This window comes from Triturus cristatus, chromosome 4_1 (assembly GCF_964204655.1).
Source record: "Triturus cristatus chromosome 4_1, aTriCri1.1, whole genome shotgun sequence".
In the NCBI taxonomy this organism is placed as follows: Eukaryota; Metazoa; Chordata; class Amphibia; order Caudata; family Salamandridae; genus Triturus; species Triturus cristatus.
In genome coordinates this window covers 423,787,762-423,802,991 of record NC_140585.1, presented here as the reverse complement: position 1 = coordinate 423,802,991, position 15,230 = coordinate 423,787,762, and positions in this window count along the sequence as shown.

Sequence of the window (15,230 nt, the reverse complement as noted above, 5' to 3'; positions counted from 1 at the left end):
CTTTTTTGTTTTGTTCATTGTACTTCCTGAGAAAATATGTTTCAAGCCCAACACCAAACTTGCCGACGGTTGCAATTCAATTGTGAGCAACATAAGTAACATGAGAAATGTGAATTATTACTGTTTTAAGTATGACAGAGGGTGCACTTCTAAATTTATATGAAATCGTCACCATACATGCTACGTCAATTTCAATGTGAAGGTTAGACTAGAAATATAATTTTGATATCATTGCTGAACACATGTTTTTTCTAATTTTGAGACAGCAAGTCTCTGATGTAGGTATGATACTAGGAGGTAGCCATCACTAACAACTGGCACCTGGGATTGTTCTAGTGTATTCACAATTGTCATTTGAGGACAGAGTCATCCAGCGTTTTTTATCAGCCATTCATATACAATGCTTAGCTGAGATTGGTTTCTTTACATTTGTCAGAGTGGAGCTTCCCCTTCTCTCTCCCCAGTCCCTATGTTGTTTCTTTGCTCCTGACAAGTCTGTATTACCTTTCCTTTTTTAGTATGGTTGTACAGCCACAATCACAGTGGGCAGCATTGTCTGTGCAAAAAGTACCTCTCTCAGAGTATCTGTATCGATCCTCAGGGAGCTGAAATGTTTCTCATCGCAAACACTGTGTCCAATGATAGCATAGAATAGCAAACCTGATCATTTCCCTTCCCAAAGATGGCATTCCTAATTTCAAAAGAATGGTAAGTGGTGTAGGCGTCATGATAGAAAGTGGAATATAAAAATGTATTAGTCCAAGCACGCATTTTAAATACATTAGTAATGTATCCATTTGTTGCTCTTAACTCAAACACATTATGGAAATATATTTCGAGTCTCTGAGGGCGTATTAAGTTACTAAAAAGCACTAGAACACAACAACTTACCAAAGGTGTCAATGTCTGTCTCTTACGGTAGGAATGGAAGATGGGTGTAGCAGATTACTGTTTTAATTGAATACCTGTCACAATAATAAGAATTGCAGTTGAATTCAGTAGTCAAACGAAACCTTGCTATCTGCACCAACAGAGACTCAAACTTTGGTGAAGATATAACAGGGGTACGTTGGTGTGCCTTGGTGGAAATTGTACTATTGGTCTTTATGATGTGTGTACTGGCAAAACAGCAACGTTGGATATTCTTAGAAGAAAATTACAACTACTGTATTTTGATATTTAGTTTTCAGTCTAAATTGTCTATAATTTTAGTTTCGGCTCATATATTTTAAAAAAAAATGCAAAATCACCCATTCTATAAAGGTGTTAAAACAGATTGTAAAATGCCATTGATTTCTGAACTATTTGAAATTTTAAGTTTTCCTCAGTACCTTTTCATGACTGGGGTAGTGAAATGAATCTCCTGCAGGCATTTCCAGAAGTATCGAAAAGCAGGAAAGTTGTGACTAAGTAGTCTAAATCTTATCTGCACTTCTATGGACTGTAGTCCTTTGTGATAATAAACGATGCTGTAAAATGGCAGCTTTAGAATGTGAATTGATTTTCTTTTCATGTCCGCTTTTCTGGTCCTTAAACTGTTTACTTGGTCATTCTTCCAGTTAAAATTCTACAAAGTATATATTGTTACAAACATACTGTTTGGGTGCAAGAGGTACTAGAGCAAGTCCAAAAGCGGCCTCTGGAGGATCTGTCATGAGCATCCTTCTAATAGTTACCTTTATCTGAAGAGGAAGCAGGAGTGACAGTGGGCAAGAGAGAGGTTTCTAGGAGGGCATAGTCCGAAAGATTTAGTAATACAGGGCCTCATTTACGAGGCCACTAGAAGCACTTTTGCTCCACCGCAGCCTCACTTTTTTTATGCTCTGCTAGTGCAATGTGGCGAGGCATATTTACAAGGCCACGCAAAGCCACTTTGTGTGGCTTTACACAGCCTTGGAAATATGCGCCCCTTTCACACAGAACACTGCGTGAAAAGGGCGTTCCATGGGTGTTGCTGCGGGTGGGTGTTCCCACGCAACACCCATGCAATCTTAAGCATTCCCAGATTTACGAGGAATCGTACACCTAGAAATGCTTCAGATTTTAATTCAACCCCATGGGAGGCGTTAGGGAGGTGTAACAAGGAGCAATATCCATATTTCTCCTTGTTCTTTCCTCTTTCTATGTGTGCTGCATTATGCAGCACACACAGAAAGAGTAAACCACCTCTCTTGATTGTTTCTGTGCAGGTGGGTGTCCCTTGCTGCACAAAAACAATCACCCCTACAACGCAGACACCCTTGCACCATGGCGCAAGTGTGCCGCAGTGCAGGGGAAAAGGACAGGAATGTGCCGTATCTCATAGATAAGGACAGGAATGTTCTATTTCTTTTGACGCAGAGTTCTCAACTATCTTGTTAAAGGTTTTTTCTTTGCATTATGTCGATGCAACTGGCACTGTGTTTAGAACATGCCATTTTCCACTGAATATCATCACATAAACTAGAACCTGTCATTCCCCACCATACTTGGGCTACTGCCTGTATTTGTATTAAAAATACAACATTTGCTATTTATGGTCCTGCAATTCCTTGAGCGAGAACCCCCAAGCCACTAGTGATATTAACTCCTATTATGTTGAGAACAAGGTTACTGTTACTGGCCCAGTGTGCTTTAAAGTGTGCTCTTGCTACACATTGTCCAGAAATGTGACTCCATGTGTTATGAATTGCACCAGGGCATTGGAGGGAGCCCAAGATAAGTACCTCTGGCTGTGAAGATGGCTCTGCTCCCACTGTTCGTGGTGTTGTCCCCTATCCGCATTCCGAAGTTTGGCTGTAGTTGGGCCCTTGTTGTGGTACGGTGAAACATAGAGGAACAGGAAAATGTTGAACGTTTGTACACAGAATTACAATATTGGTTATTTTGTTTAAAGAAATCTACTTGAAATTACACCAGGATCAGTATTCCAAATTTAAGTTAAAAATGAATCAATTTTTTTTCTTCTACTTTAAAAATGCACATTGTGACCTCCTTTTATAAGCAATTTGAAGTGAAGTTGACACCAACAATCACAATGTAAACCAGAAGAGGTTTACTGTGACACAGCAGGAATACACGTAAATAGTACACAAAGCTCAGAAGACATAACCAGTCCCCAAATGCTTCTCTGGCTGTCTCCGTAGTGGTTTATCTTTTAGAACATACATATGTCACCAGAGAACCTTAAGTATGTCACCAGCCTATGAACGTGCACACATACCACATTTAGCTACACACCATACATGCACTTATACAAACATATACACTCATAACTATACCGCATATCGCCTATTTTTAAACTATATACAACACAAATAACAAGAAACATGCACCTATACCCTGTCACACTGCCACCTATTTCCTCTTCCAAAACAAAAAAAACAAAGACAATAAATGCCACATGTATCATGCATTTTACCGGACGCCAACAGCCCGATTCAGAGATTCGGGCTCTTTGCAACCAGTAAAATGCATTTTAGTACGTATGAGTCCCAATTCGCGATTTGGTAACATGTTACAGAATCGCAATTTGGAATTGCGAATACATATCGATTCGATATTAGGAAGGGACGTATACAGAGCATTCCTTCCTAATACCGAATTTCAGCAGTATGTAGGAATGTTTTGTGACTGAAATTCGGTCATAAATCATTCGCATTTTACCACCTACTTCAAGTAGGTGGTAACCCATTTTCATATGGAAAGGGGTCCCAAATACACTCCTTCCCTTTTTGGAATGGTAGCAAAAACGTTTTTTCAGAGGAGCCAGTGGTCTCACAGACCACTGCCTGCTCCTAAAAAATAAAAAGAAAACTTTTCATTTTTCTTTTTTTAAATGCCAACCGTTTTCCTTTAATAAAAATGGCCTGCATTAAAAAAAAATATTGCTTTATTCAAAAGCAATCACAGACATGGTGGTCTGCTGACCCCAGCAGGCCACCTCACAATTGAGCTTTGCGATTCCCAGTGGATCGTAAATAGCGACCTACCTCATTAATATTCATGAGTAAGGTAATTTTGTGACCCACAGGGAATCACTAAATGAAACTCATGGAGTTTCTTACAGTAGGAATAGCAATTAGCTCATGGTAATTCACAGATAATTGCAATTAGGTAATCGCTATTTCCAAAATTGATACACGTGTCCTCAAACTCCCCAAAAACCCCAAGACAACAATTACACGGAAAAACAATGCACAGGGGAAAAAAAAGAAACTGCAAAAACCCCTAAAAAACTAGTCCAAACCTTTCTTCGGTCATCTTCTCACACAAGAACTTCTCCTTAATAATCCATCACTACTACTGAATTGTGAATCCAACACAACCTTTCCTTCTATCCTACCCTCATACTTTCTGAAGGTTTTCCAGAGTTAACACCTTTGTTCACTACGGCAATATGTGACAAACTCCACCACTGACCATTGGAAACCTGCGCAGAATACCACACACTCTTCTCACCTGTATGGGTTCCCTGAACTTTGACATCTCCTTTCTCAAAACCAATGGGCTTTTATTGCGAATCCAGTCACCTGAACTAACTTTTTGCACAATCTTGTGCCTCTTCATCACAGCCAACCCCTCACAAACTATATTCCTTGACACTTCATCACTAGCTACTCCTTTTCAGATGCTTCTTGAACGTTAACATCCACATCCAGGATATCAGAAACATCCTAAGACTAATCATGACTTCACACTTCTACATCTCATCACTTCAAAGGGAATCTGAGCTGTAACCGAATGTGGAGTGATACTATATGTCTAAATGGTATTACTGACTGCTTCTTCACAATTAACTTGACACTTCAATGTACTCTGAAAGCTGTCTGCTATCAGCTTATTGAACCTCTCCACTTTTCAATTAAATTGCGGGCAATAAAGTGTTGTATGGGTGTGCTTAGTCCTGTATTACCTGGAAACTTCCTGCTTATCTGTCAAAGTGAACTGCACTCAATTGTCAGATAACACGTCAGTCAGAATACCTTCTCAATAAAAAACGTTGTTAAAAAATGTGATCACATTAGCAGTGTGGGACTCCACAACACCTTTCACTTCCACCCACATAGCCAAGTGGCAAATTAACACTATCATGGACCACGTGTGATGGCAAAACATGAAAAGGCCCCAAGAAATTATTAGAAAACTTCTTCCACACCTTATCAGGACTAAACAACATTCTAGGTTCCGGGACGGAAGTCACAAGATGTTTGTCACTAAAGCAACATTGAAGATACTCCCGCACACGACTGTCATCCTCACCATCCATACACGGCCACCAAGTACATGGCTCTTCTTCTCTTTTTAGCAGATGTCATGCCCAAAAGTCCTGCATGTAGCCTCTCAACAATCCTATGTCTGAAACAACTAAGAGGAATTAACTTGTCTCCTCTGACTAAAATGTCAATTTCCAGGGATGTTCATCTGTAACCGTCCGTAAAGGTTGTAAATTCGACACAAGACTTTTTTCTGTAGGCCATCTATTCAATACAAATTCTACGACCTTCTGAAGCACCTTATCAGACCTTTAAGCATTGCACCACTCATCCAGATTCCCACACACCACGCGATCTTCAACCTTTGCAATCATACATTCTTCCACATCATCTTCCATAATCTGCTCAGATCAGGACCAATGGGTAATCTTGACAGGCAATCACCCTTACATTCAATTCAATTCAAAAACTTTATTCGATCATTGATTAATAATCATAAAAGTACATACATACATAAGTATTAAAACATGAGGATATAGCAGGTTTTAAGTTAATCACATATCAAAAAAAAAGGGTGCTTTTCCTCAGACGTATCGATTTTAAAATATATACAGCAGTAAAAAAACAGATGTCCTGTGAATTAAGTCCAAATAAAAGCCCCATGGCCGAAACAATATTGAATACATTATATTTTTTGAAAAGCGGTTTCAGGTATACTTTTCGAAGGTGGAGATAAAGAGGGCATAACAATAAAAAATGCTCCGTACTTTGCTTTGTGGTCCCATCACACGGACAGGGGGCAATAGTATAAGTCTTCATTACAGGGTACGCAACAAGCAAATGAACAAACCCCATCCGTAATCTTGTCAATACATATTGGTGGGATCGAATAGTAACCAATTTAAGGTATCCTGAGAGCCCCATTTCTTCCTTAGTGTATCTGTCGTAAAAAACATGTGAGGAGAACTGAGCAGTAGCTGCGTTACGCTTCACCATGCTAACCCTCAGAAATTCATGTTTAATCTCACTCTTCGGGATATCTAAAGCACAAGAAGGGTTATCACGCACCGTGAGATTAAAAACATCATTAAATGTTCGGATAATATAGTTAAGCCAGGGGATGCGGGAACTTTGTCCATGTGAAGACAATCTAAAATAATCTTTCTTGTAAAACCAGTCTGTTCCTTGGCCCATATAGATCTCCATACTAACAGGGGTCTTAATCTGATCAAGTCAGATAGATGTTCTAGACCAGCCTCCTGATGGATCAGCTTTGTTGAGGCAGAAGATGGTAAACACAGGAGTTTTTTGACAAATTTGTTTTCCTCAACCTGGAGCATGTTGTTATTACAATGGCCCCACACTCCTGAGCCATATAGGGCCAGAGCAACACATTTATGGCGATATAGGTACAACATGTCTGGTATCCGTCTTGAGCCTAGCTTGGATGCAAACCTAAATATGCCAAAAGAACACTTGGCCATTTTTGCTCTTACATTAATCATTTCAGGTGTCCACATCCCCCCACTATTAAAAGTGATACCCAGATAACAGAATTTGTCCACCACTTTTATAGTTTGGTCCATAACTGTGAAGGGCCTTAGGTTTTTAATTTTCTTCCCACAGGGCATTATAAAAGTTTTCGAATTATTAATTTTTAATTTCCTCCCATTAATAAAATCTGCAAATTTATTCATAAGTTTTTGCAACCCTAGAGGGGTTTGTGAGAGCAGAACCGCGTCATCCGCATAAAGCAATATTGGGATGGACAGGCCGCCAGCAGTCGGTGCATCTGCACTGGTGGACCGTAGTTCCGACTCGATTGCATTAATAAAAAGGGAGAAAAGAAGAGGTGCAAGGACGCATCCCTGCCTAATTCCGGAACCTATTTTAACACTGGGTGTACACTCCCCCGATTGCCCGTATCGTATCTTAGCTGTCAGATTCCTATAAAGTTGGGCCAAGAAATAGATAATATCCTGTGGAGCACCCATGTCCAACAAGGTTGACCACAGAAGACCATGGTCAACCAAGTCAAAGGCACTGGACAGGTCGGCAAAGCAAAGAAACAACGAGCCTTGTTTGGCCCGTGTATATTTGCATATAATAAGGTCTAAATTAATGCACTGTTCTATAGTGCCTAACCCCTCGCGGAATCCGTACTGGGAATCCGCAAGGATCCCTTTATCTTCTACCCATTCCTCTAGGCGACTCAGTAATACCCTACTCATAATTTTTAGAGAAGCAGTGAGGAGAGAGATCGGGCGGTAGTTTTTTGCCTCACCCCTCTCCCCTTTTTTATACACCGGGATAATGATTGATTCTCCCCAAGTCTGTGGGGCCGCAATCATTGCAGCGGCATTAAAAACCTTTGTTAACAGTGGGCTCCATATGGAAATCTCGGCTTTATAAAGGTCAACGGGTACCCCATCAGGGCCCGGCGCCTTTCCCCCCTTACTGACCCGGATGGCATCATCCACCTCAGAGACTGTGATATTAAGAGGTATGGGGATAAAAGCCAGGGTTTCACTATCCCCCCCTACAGCTAGTCCTTCGGGGTTAAAAATACTAGTAAAATGAGTCACCCATTGTTCCTCAGATACCTGGGCAGACATTACCGGGATTTCTTCATTTCGGAGGAAGGGACTATTGACAGTGGACCAGAAAAGCTTGGTATCCTTAAGATCCACTGCCTTAGTCAGGTTGTTCCAGGCCTCTTCCCTTAGTTCCTGTTTCCTATCCCTCAGATGAATTGAGTATTCCCTTCTGAGGGTTTTAACTGCATCCTTATCTCTGGGTTTACCCTTAAGAGCAACTTTAAGTCTTTGTAAGGATTTAGTACATTCCCTGTTAAACCATCCCCCGTTAATCCTAGGGCCCTTTGGTTTTCTTCCAGTTAAGATTTCTGCAATGTTTTTATTAATGATATCGAAACTAGCTAGAATATCAGCATTATCCTTTTCGGGTTCGAGACAGCATTCCACCTCATCTATACAGGCAGACACAATGGTACATAGTAAATGTTCCTCATTTTGCCTACCCCATTTAATTCTAGGGCCATTGGGTCTATGTGGAACTATATCTGTCACTGCACCATGTAACGCCTTTACTTTATCCCCCCACAAGGAGAGATACATTGTGAGACAGTTATGATCGCTTAGGGCTGGGTCTACTATTACGGGTAAAGAACACAAAGCTGTAATACTGGAGGAGACAATGAGGTAGTCGATAACCGTGGCACAATTCCTACCAATAAAGGTTGGCACCGAATTGCCCTCACTGTCCACGCCAGGTAACATAATACATAAATCCATTTTAAGCATAAGAGTGTTTAGGGATTCCCCATAAACCGAATGTATAAAGTGGATCTGATCTTCCCCCACCTCATCCCCATGCCCACACACCCTTCTGCCAACAAATGGGCACATGTGAATGTTGAAATCTCCGCCCCACAAAATATCAAAAAACACATCACTGCGCCCATATAACCTTTCCACCTCCGCTTCAAGTTCATCAACCATATCTGTTTTGGAGTGGTTAAAGGCATTGTTGTAGTGGTTTATAACTAAAACATTTCGCCCATTCCTGTTTTGTAACCACAACAACTGAGAATGCAGACCGACGGTCCGGTGGATTTTTACTCGAACCGGTAGCCTCACAGAAAGCAATATCACCAATCCACCACTGGCTCTCCCCATGTTGGATGGCTGAGCATGGCAATTATAGGCAACATACCCATCAAGATAGACATCTTCGGCCGCCCAAGTCTCCTGGAGACACAAGATATCAAATTGGGTTATAAATTCTAACCATCCTAGACAATCTATCTTGTTATTCCATCCAGCAATATTCCAACTCGCCATCTTATATCCCCGTTCTGTTAGACTAACAGCCTCAATGGATGGTGGGGGTAAGGTGTGGACATGGGTTGCCTCCCCTAGCACGGGGTCTTCAGATAGTAAGATCGGACTTGTACTTCCATTGGCCGGGGTAAGAGTATCTGAGTTACAGTAAAGCTGCCCCGAATTACGTGTATTACCCCCAGAGCTGCAAGTAGCATTGTACCCATTGGGTGGGTTAATATCAGTTGAGCCTTTTTCCCCCGTACCTACACCCGTGTCTCCCCCTGTGTCTCCACAGAATTCCTTCTCCCCCTCCCCTGTGGCTCGATGGCATCAGTCACAGTCTTCCAGGCCACTAAGCACGTCAAACCTGTTGGTGGTATCTAGGGGTGTAAAAGGTTTGAGATGATCCATTCTCCTGTGTGTTAGGGAGTTATACCGTGGGCCTATAGTATTCCACCCATACAGATCTACAGCTATAGGTGGTTGCTTGTCGTTAAATATAGGGCCGTTATTGTAAACAGGTGGACGATATGGGTTTGAGAGCATTTGCCTCAATAACGGGGGCGGGGGGGCTCGCTGTGATTGATGATTAGGTGGAAACACCACTGAGCGAGGATAAAAATATGTTAGGGGGCGGGGTGTAATAAGTTTACTACCGTGGACAGACGGCCAGTTAAGTATAAAATGGACGGCATTCTGATCTCTAAAATTAATGACCACTATGTCTCCCTCAATGTCTTTAGATCTTCCTTCCAGCCAAGGAAGGCGGCGGACATGGATAATTTCTCCATTGATATTATTTGCAATAGGTCTATGTAGACTTAACCAATGCGATATTTTATTTTTCAGCTGGGCATAGCCCTCCCGTTTGTTCTTCTCCAGCTCTGGTACCCCAGTAAGGACTACTACAAAGGGCACAGCTTCTGGTGGAAGTTCTGGAAGGGGGCCCTTGTTATAATTACCTCGAGCCGGCCGCTCGTTTCCTCCCTCTCTATTTATATTCCCTGGGGCTTGACCAAGATTATTCCACTGTCTTTGACGTTACAGCCAGGGATAATGTGGGTTTACTGTTAGGTCCAACAGGGTTACTCCCTGATGTACTTCCACTCATATTATTTGATGATTGACGCTGAATGGTAGTCTGATCAGCGGTAGGTATAGTAGTTATAGTAAAAATACCTGATGAAGAGGGTACAATTGGGGCTTGTATAGGGAGGTTAGGCAACACTTTATTAGTCACTATCTTGGTTCCCAATTCATGTTCTATCTTCCCAAGTCTGTCTTCTAATTTACTAAGTCTATCTACGATAGCCAGAGAATAGGTCCTCATTATAGTCTCTATGCTATCGATCAAGGCCCTGTTTGAAGGTTCCTGTAGCGACACCACCGTGGGGGGGCTGTCGACGGTGGAGATGACAGGGTCAGTAAGGGGAGTTACACATGGATGCGTAGGTGATATAACTATCCTTCCTTTATCTGTTACTTTAACCCGTCCTCCCCTAGTACTGTCGTCCTTTTTAATACCAAAGTCTGCATGATTAATTTTCCTCTTTGGAAGGTCAGATTTATTTTTACGCCTTTTTGTCGGAGGAGGGCCATAAGTTTTAACTGGCGTGACTTTTTTTACCCTACTATTAACTACTTTTGTTTGTTTAGGGATAGGGGTAATTTGTGCTTTGGTTATAACAGTAGATTTGGTTGTACTGGGAGTGGTAACAATGGTTGACAAATTACTAGTAGTGCCTAAGGGTTCTAATTCGCTCGTAAGTGTTCCCTCTCTAAAAATTAGAGGGATGCTGTCCTGCGAGGGGGTGCAGATTCTTTCAGTAAGAGTTCCATCCCCCGTAGAGCTAATTAATACTGGTGACACCGGGAATGGTCTATTCTTTAGGCTTTCAATCGACCGCCGTCGTTCAGCCCGAAGTTCTTCAAGGGTGGGGGGAGTTGGAGAATCCAAGAGGGTTTTCTTAAAGTACTTATCTAATTTCCCATTTACCAAACTGACCGGCTTCTCAGGGCCAGGTAACTCCGGGGTTAGTATTTCAATAGACATAATGATTGATAATATAATGTACCCCCCAAACACTTACACAATAGTCCTAGGCTGATCAGTAATCGGGCAGGGATTCTGGCCCAGTCCAGTCTCTGTGGGTCTATGAGGGTCTCAGAGGGTCCGCCCTTAGTCCGGGCTTTGTCCCGGGTGATGTCCCGCACACGCGTCCCGCTGACGCGTAATGACTTCAGGTCTTATGCTGTCCGTGGATAGAGGGGGCGGAGTCACGGGAAGAGGCGGCAGGTGTGCTCGCTGGAACACGCACAGCCTGCTGGGCCTCGCAGTCCCGTCCTCCTACACAGCAGCTCCCCACTCGATTTGCAATGCCCAAACGGGGCTCCCTGCATACAGGATCAGAGAAACCAATGCCCAGCGGGGCTCCAAAAGGCAGCAGGCGAAACGGGTCTTTCCCCCCAGAATATATAGAACACTTCAAAATTGAACTCTAGGAGTTTCACAGTGAGCAGTGGCAACCTGGTAGTTTACCCCTAAAATAAGGTTTGCATTTTTCTACTCCCCAGGTGCAAGCCAGCATTTCTTTTTCAATAACAGAGTATCTGGTCTTGACATCAGTTAATATTCTGGAAGCAAATAAAACAGTCGATTATTTGGCACCATCGCATTGAGAGAGTACATCTCCCAGGCAGTATGTGCTAGCATTCCACCATCATCACTGTCCTACATCCTTTGACATAAGGTTGTAGTGCTGGTGCTGAGCTGATACTCTTTTTGATGAGATCAACATTTTGCTGACATTCAGTGGACCAAATAATGTCAGCATTTTCGTTAACAAATTTGTAAAGCATTCTGTCATGTCAGAAAAGTTACACATGAACTTCGAATAAAACTCCTACATTCTCAAAACATTCCCCTTCCTTTTACAATGCCGTCATCCAAACCAGGTTTAGGTTTGACACCCTCCGACAATAGCAGTTAACCCAGATACTCAATTTAATTTACTGCAAACACATACTTATCGTTTCAAAAGGTACCGCTGTTAGTATTTAAGACATTGGATACACGTTGTAAAACAATGTCATATTCATCCAGGGAATCTGCAAACACTAATATGTCATCCTGGACCACTACCAGGTTTTAATACCTTGGAGAAACTTTATCATGATTTTCTGAAACAACGATACAGCGGGGGCCCAGACCAAACAGCATTCTGAAAAATTGGAAGGTACAACCTGGAGTCACAAAGGCTGTCAAATGGCGTGACTCCTGAGCTAAAACCACCTGATGATATGCCACCTTTAAATTACAGTTTGTAAACCATTTGGCCTGATCCACTGCTGTGATGAGGTACTCAATCCGTGGGATTAGAAAATTCCCCACCCATATGGCACCCATATGGCAACATTCACAGTCCTCCAATCAATCCATAGGCACAGTTTAGTTTAGCCAAAACAACAGGTGACAACCATAGGGTGGCATCCACCAGTTCAATAATGCCATCAAGTTGCATCTATGACAGAATTTTAGACAAATCACTCCTGATGCTAAAGGGCACATTGTGTAATTTGTGATTTAAGGGATACAACCTCCTTTCATCTTTATGACATGCTTCATCTGATCCTCCCAATGTTATCTGTAAATACTTTGGTGACTCAAAGACCCAATTATCCTTGTTAACTGTGCTGCTATCATTGTTATGATTTTCTTCCAAAGCTACAGTGTGCTTCGTCCCAGGTCTTATTACAATGCTGAAATCAGCCTGATGCCACTACTCAAGCTTGTTGATGCCCTTTTTGGCCACATTGACTTTATCTTTAATTGACTTGGAGTAAAAACCAATGGTTACCCAAAGGTACCCAAATACATCTACCCTGCTCCCCTTAAAAGCACTGGTAATGAAATTGGGGGTAATAACATTAGGTCACTCCACAACTCGTTACATTTAGTGATGTCAATGATGGTGATCCCTGTTCCGTAATATACTAATAAGGAAATAGTGTAGCCATCAATGACAAATTCAACCAAAAAGTCACTATAACATTTGTAACCCACACCCTCTTCAGCACCAATGACATCAACAGCAAAAACTAATTCCTCAACCTTATTCTCTAAACACCGTAAATCTTCCAGGGTGTATTGACTTTGTACGGCACAAACAGCTGTGCCTCTTGAGGTAGGTTTATTACTTCCAGGATGTTTACCTCCTCTACACACTTTGCCAAAGTGACCCATTTTGTTACATTTCCAACATTCTTTCAAAATTGCAGGACAATTCGTGAAATTGGAAACATGAAAATCAGAACCACACCTATAACACTTATTTACCACACATTTGAGTACAGAGGTGGATACTGACTGTTGCTGCTGATGACTGAACTGTTGTCCTCTAATAGAAACTTGATTGGCTACAACCATGTGCTAAACACTACTGTCAAACAACTTAGAATCCTCCATAGATGATTTTATGATTTTCGCTATATCGACGGCCTCACACGCAAAAAGAGGCTGTTGGATTCTGTTAGAATTGCACCTCGCTACTAACTGATCCCTTATCATTTGAGACGTGAAGTTCTCTAAATCACAATAAGACACCAAGACTTTTAGCACAGTTATATAAAAATCCACTGATTCAGTAGGCCCTTGAACTCTAGTAAAAAATGTATGCCTACTCACTTGTCTTCAAAATAAGCTTCCTATTGCTTAAGAACACTTTGATATTCGTCCAGTTCTTCATCTTCACTAGGGTTAAAGGTAGGCAAATGATCAAAAGTACTCTGCCCTTCTATGCCTAGATAATAGTACAACAGGTTGCTTTTTTGACCATCAGTTGCTCCCATGTAAGCATTAAATGACCTAACCCAAACTCTCCACTTCAACTGAGGCTCCCCATGTTCTTGAAGGAAGGGAGCTGTAGGTGTCACAGTTTGCATAATAGTACCCCTCAACCCTTGACTGAAACACACTCTACCAACAAGTCAAGGTCGCAAAGAGAAATTAAAAAATAACAAGTAATGTAACTGTACGTTAACAGAGAAAACCAAACAAAATATAGATCAAAATGACATTGATCTGTAATCAAGAACTCAAAACATTTCCAAAATCAATTACTAATATTGTGCTCTACACAGTAAACAGTGTGCTGATCACTGTAGAGATGCTAACACACGAAAGTGTGCCAATCGCTGTTGTAAAATCCAAGAAATCTGTATATAAAAAGTGCCAATTGCTGTTGTGAAAACCAAGGAGAAGTCACTTGATTGGACTTTGGCCAAACTCAAGTATCTCACTGGTAGGCTGCCATTACAAGCAACCTTTTATTAGTGTACTTTCAGACCCGGAAATGGAGCCATCGCAATTACATCCTGCAATGGCCACGGTAACAGATAACATGCAGGATGCAGGTGAGCGGTGGGTGATGCAACGTGAGCGTAAACAGCTTGTTATGGCAGTGATGGCTTGAGCAGGGAGACACGCTGGGGCTCATGTAGATACACGTGCTCGAGACAATAGACGTGCACATGCTCATGAGAGCAGCAGGGACCAGAGAAGAAGAGTGCACATGCTGAGGGCTCACAAACAGGGTAAAACACCCTGCGCCTGAGCACCAGACAGGAACAACTGCCACACAGTTAGCATGCAGATAAATAGAGTTACTGTAATCCAGTAAGGCACAAATGGGAAGACAGTGTCACCAAAGACAGATCCAATCTTGGGTGCCATCCTTCAAATAGCGTCTCCTTAGTTCAATCTCCTCGACAGAATAGACTTAAGAATGCAGGTGCCCCCACCAAGGGTTTTTCTCAGTTACTCATCACCAAAATTGAAGTGACTTTGACACTAACACTCACTATGTAAACCAGAAGAGGTATATTGTGACAGAGTGTAGCAGTGTTAGAAATGGGGTCTATAGTTGGCAGTAGTTTGCACCTTGTCCAAGTAGGAACCCTAACTCTAGACAGGTTAGGGGAGTCACACAGCTAATATAACCCCTGCTCACCCCCTTGGTAGCTTGGCATGAGCAGTCTCAGAGGCAATGTTTAAAGCATTTGTACACATACACACACAGTAACACAGTGAAAACACTACAAAAGGAGTCCACCCCAGTTTAGAGAAATAGTCAATATTCATCTGAATGGAACAAGACCACAATGACAAAAATCCAACATACATAAGTCACAA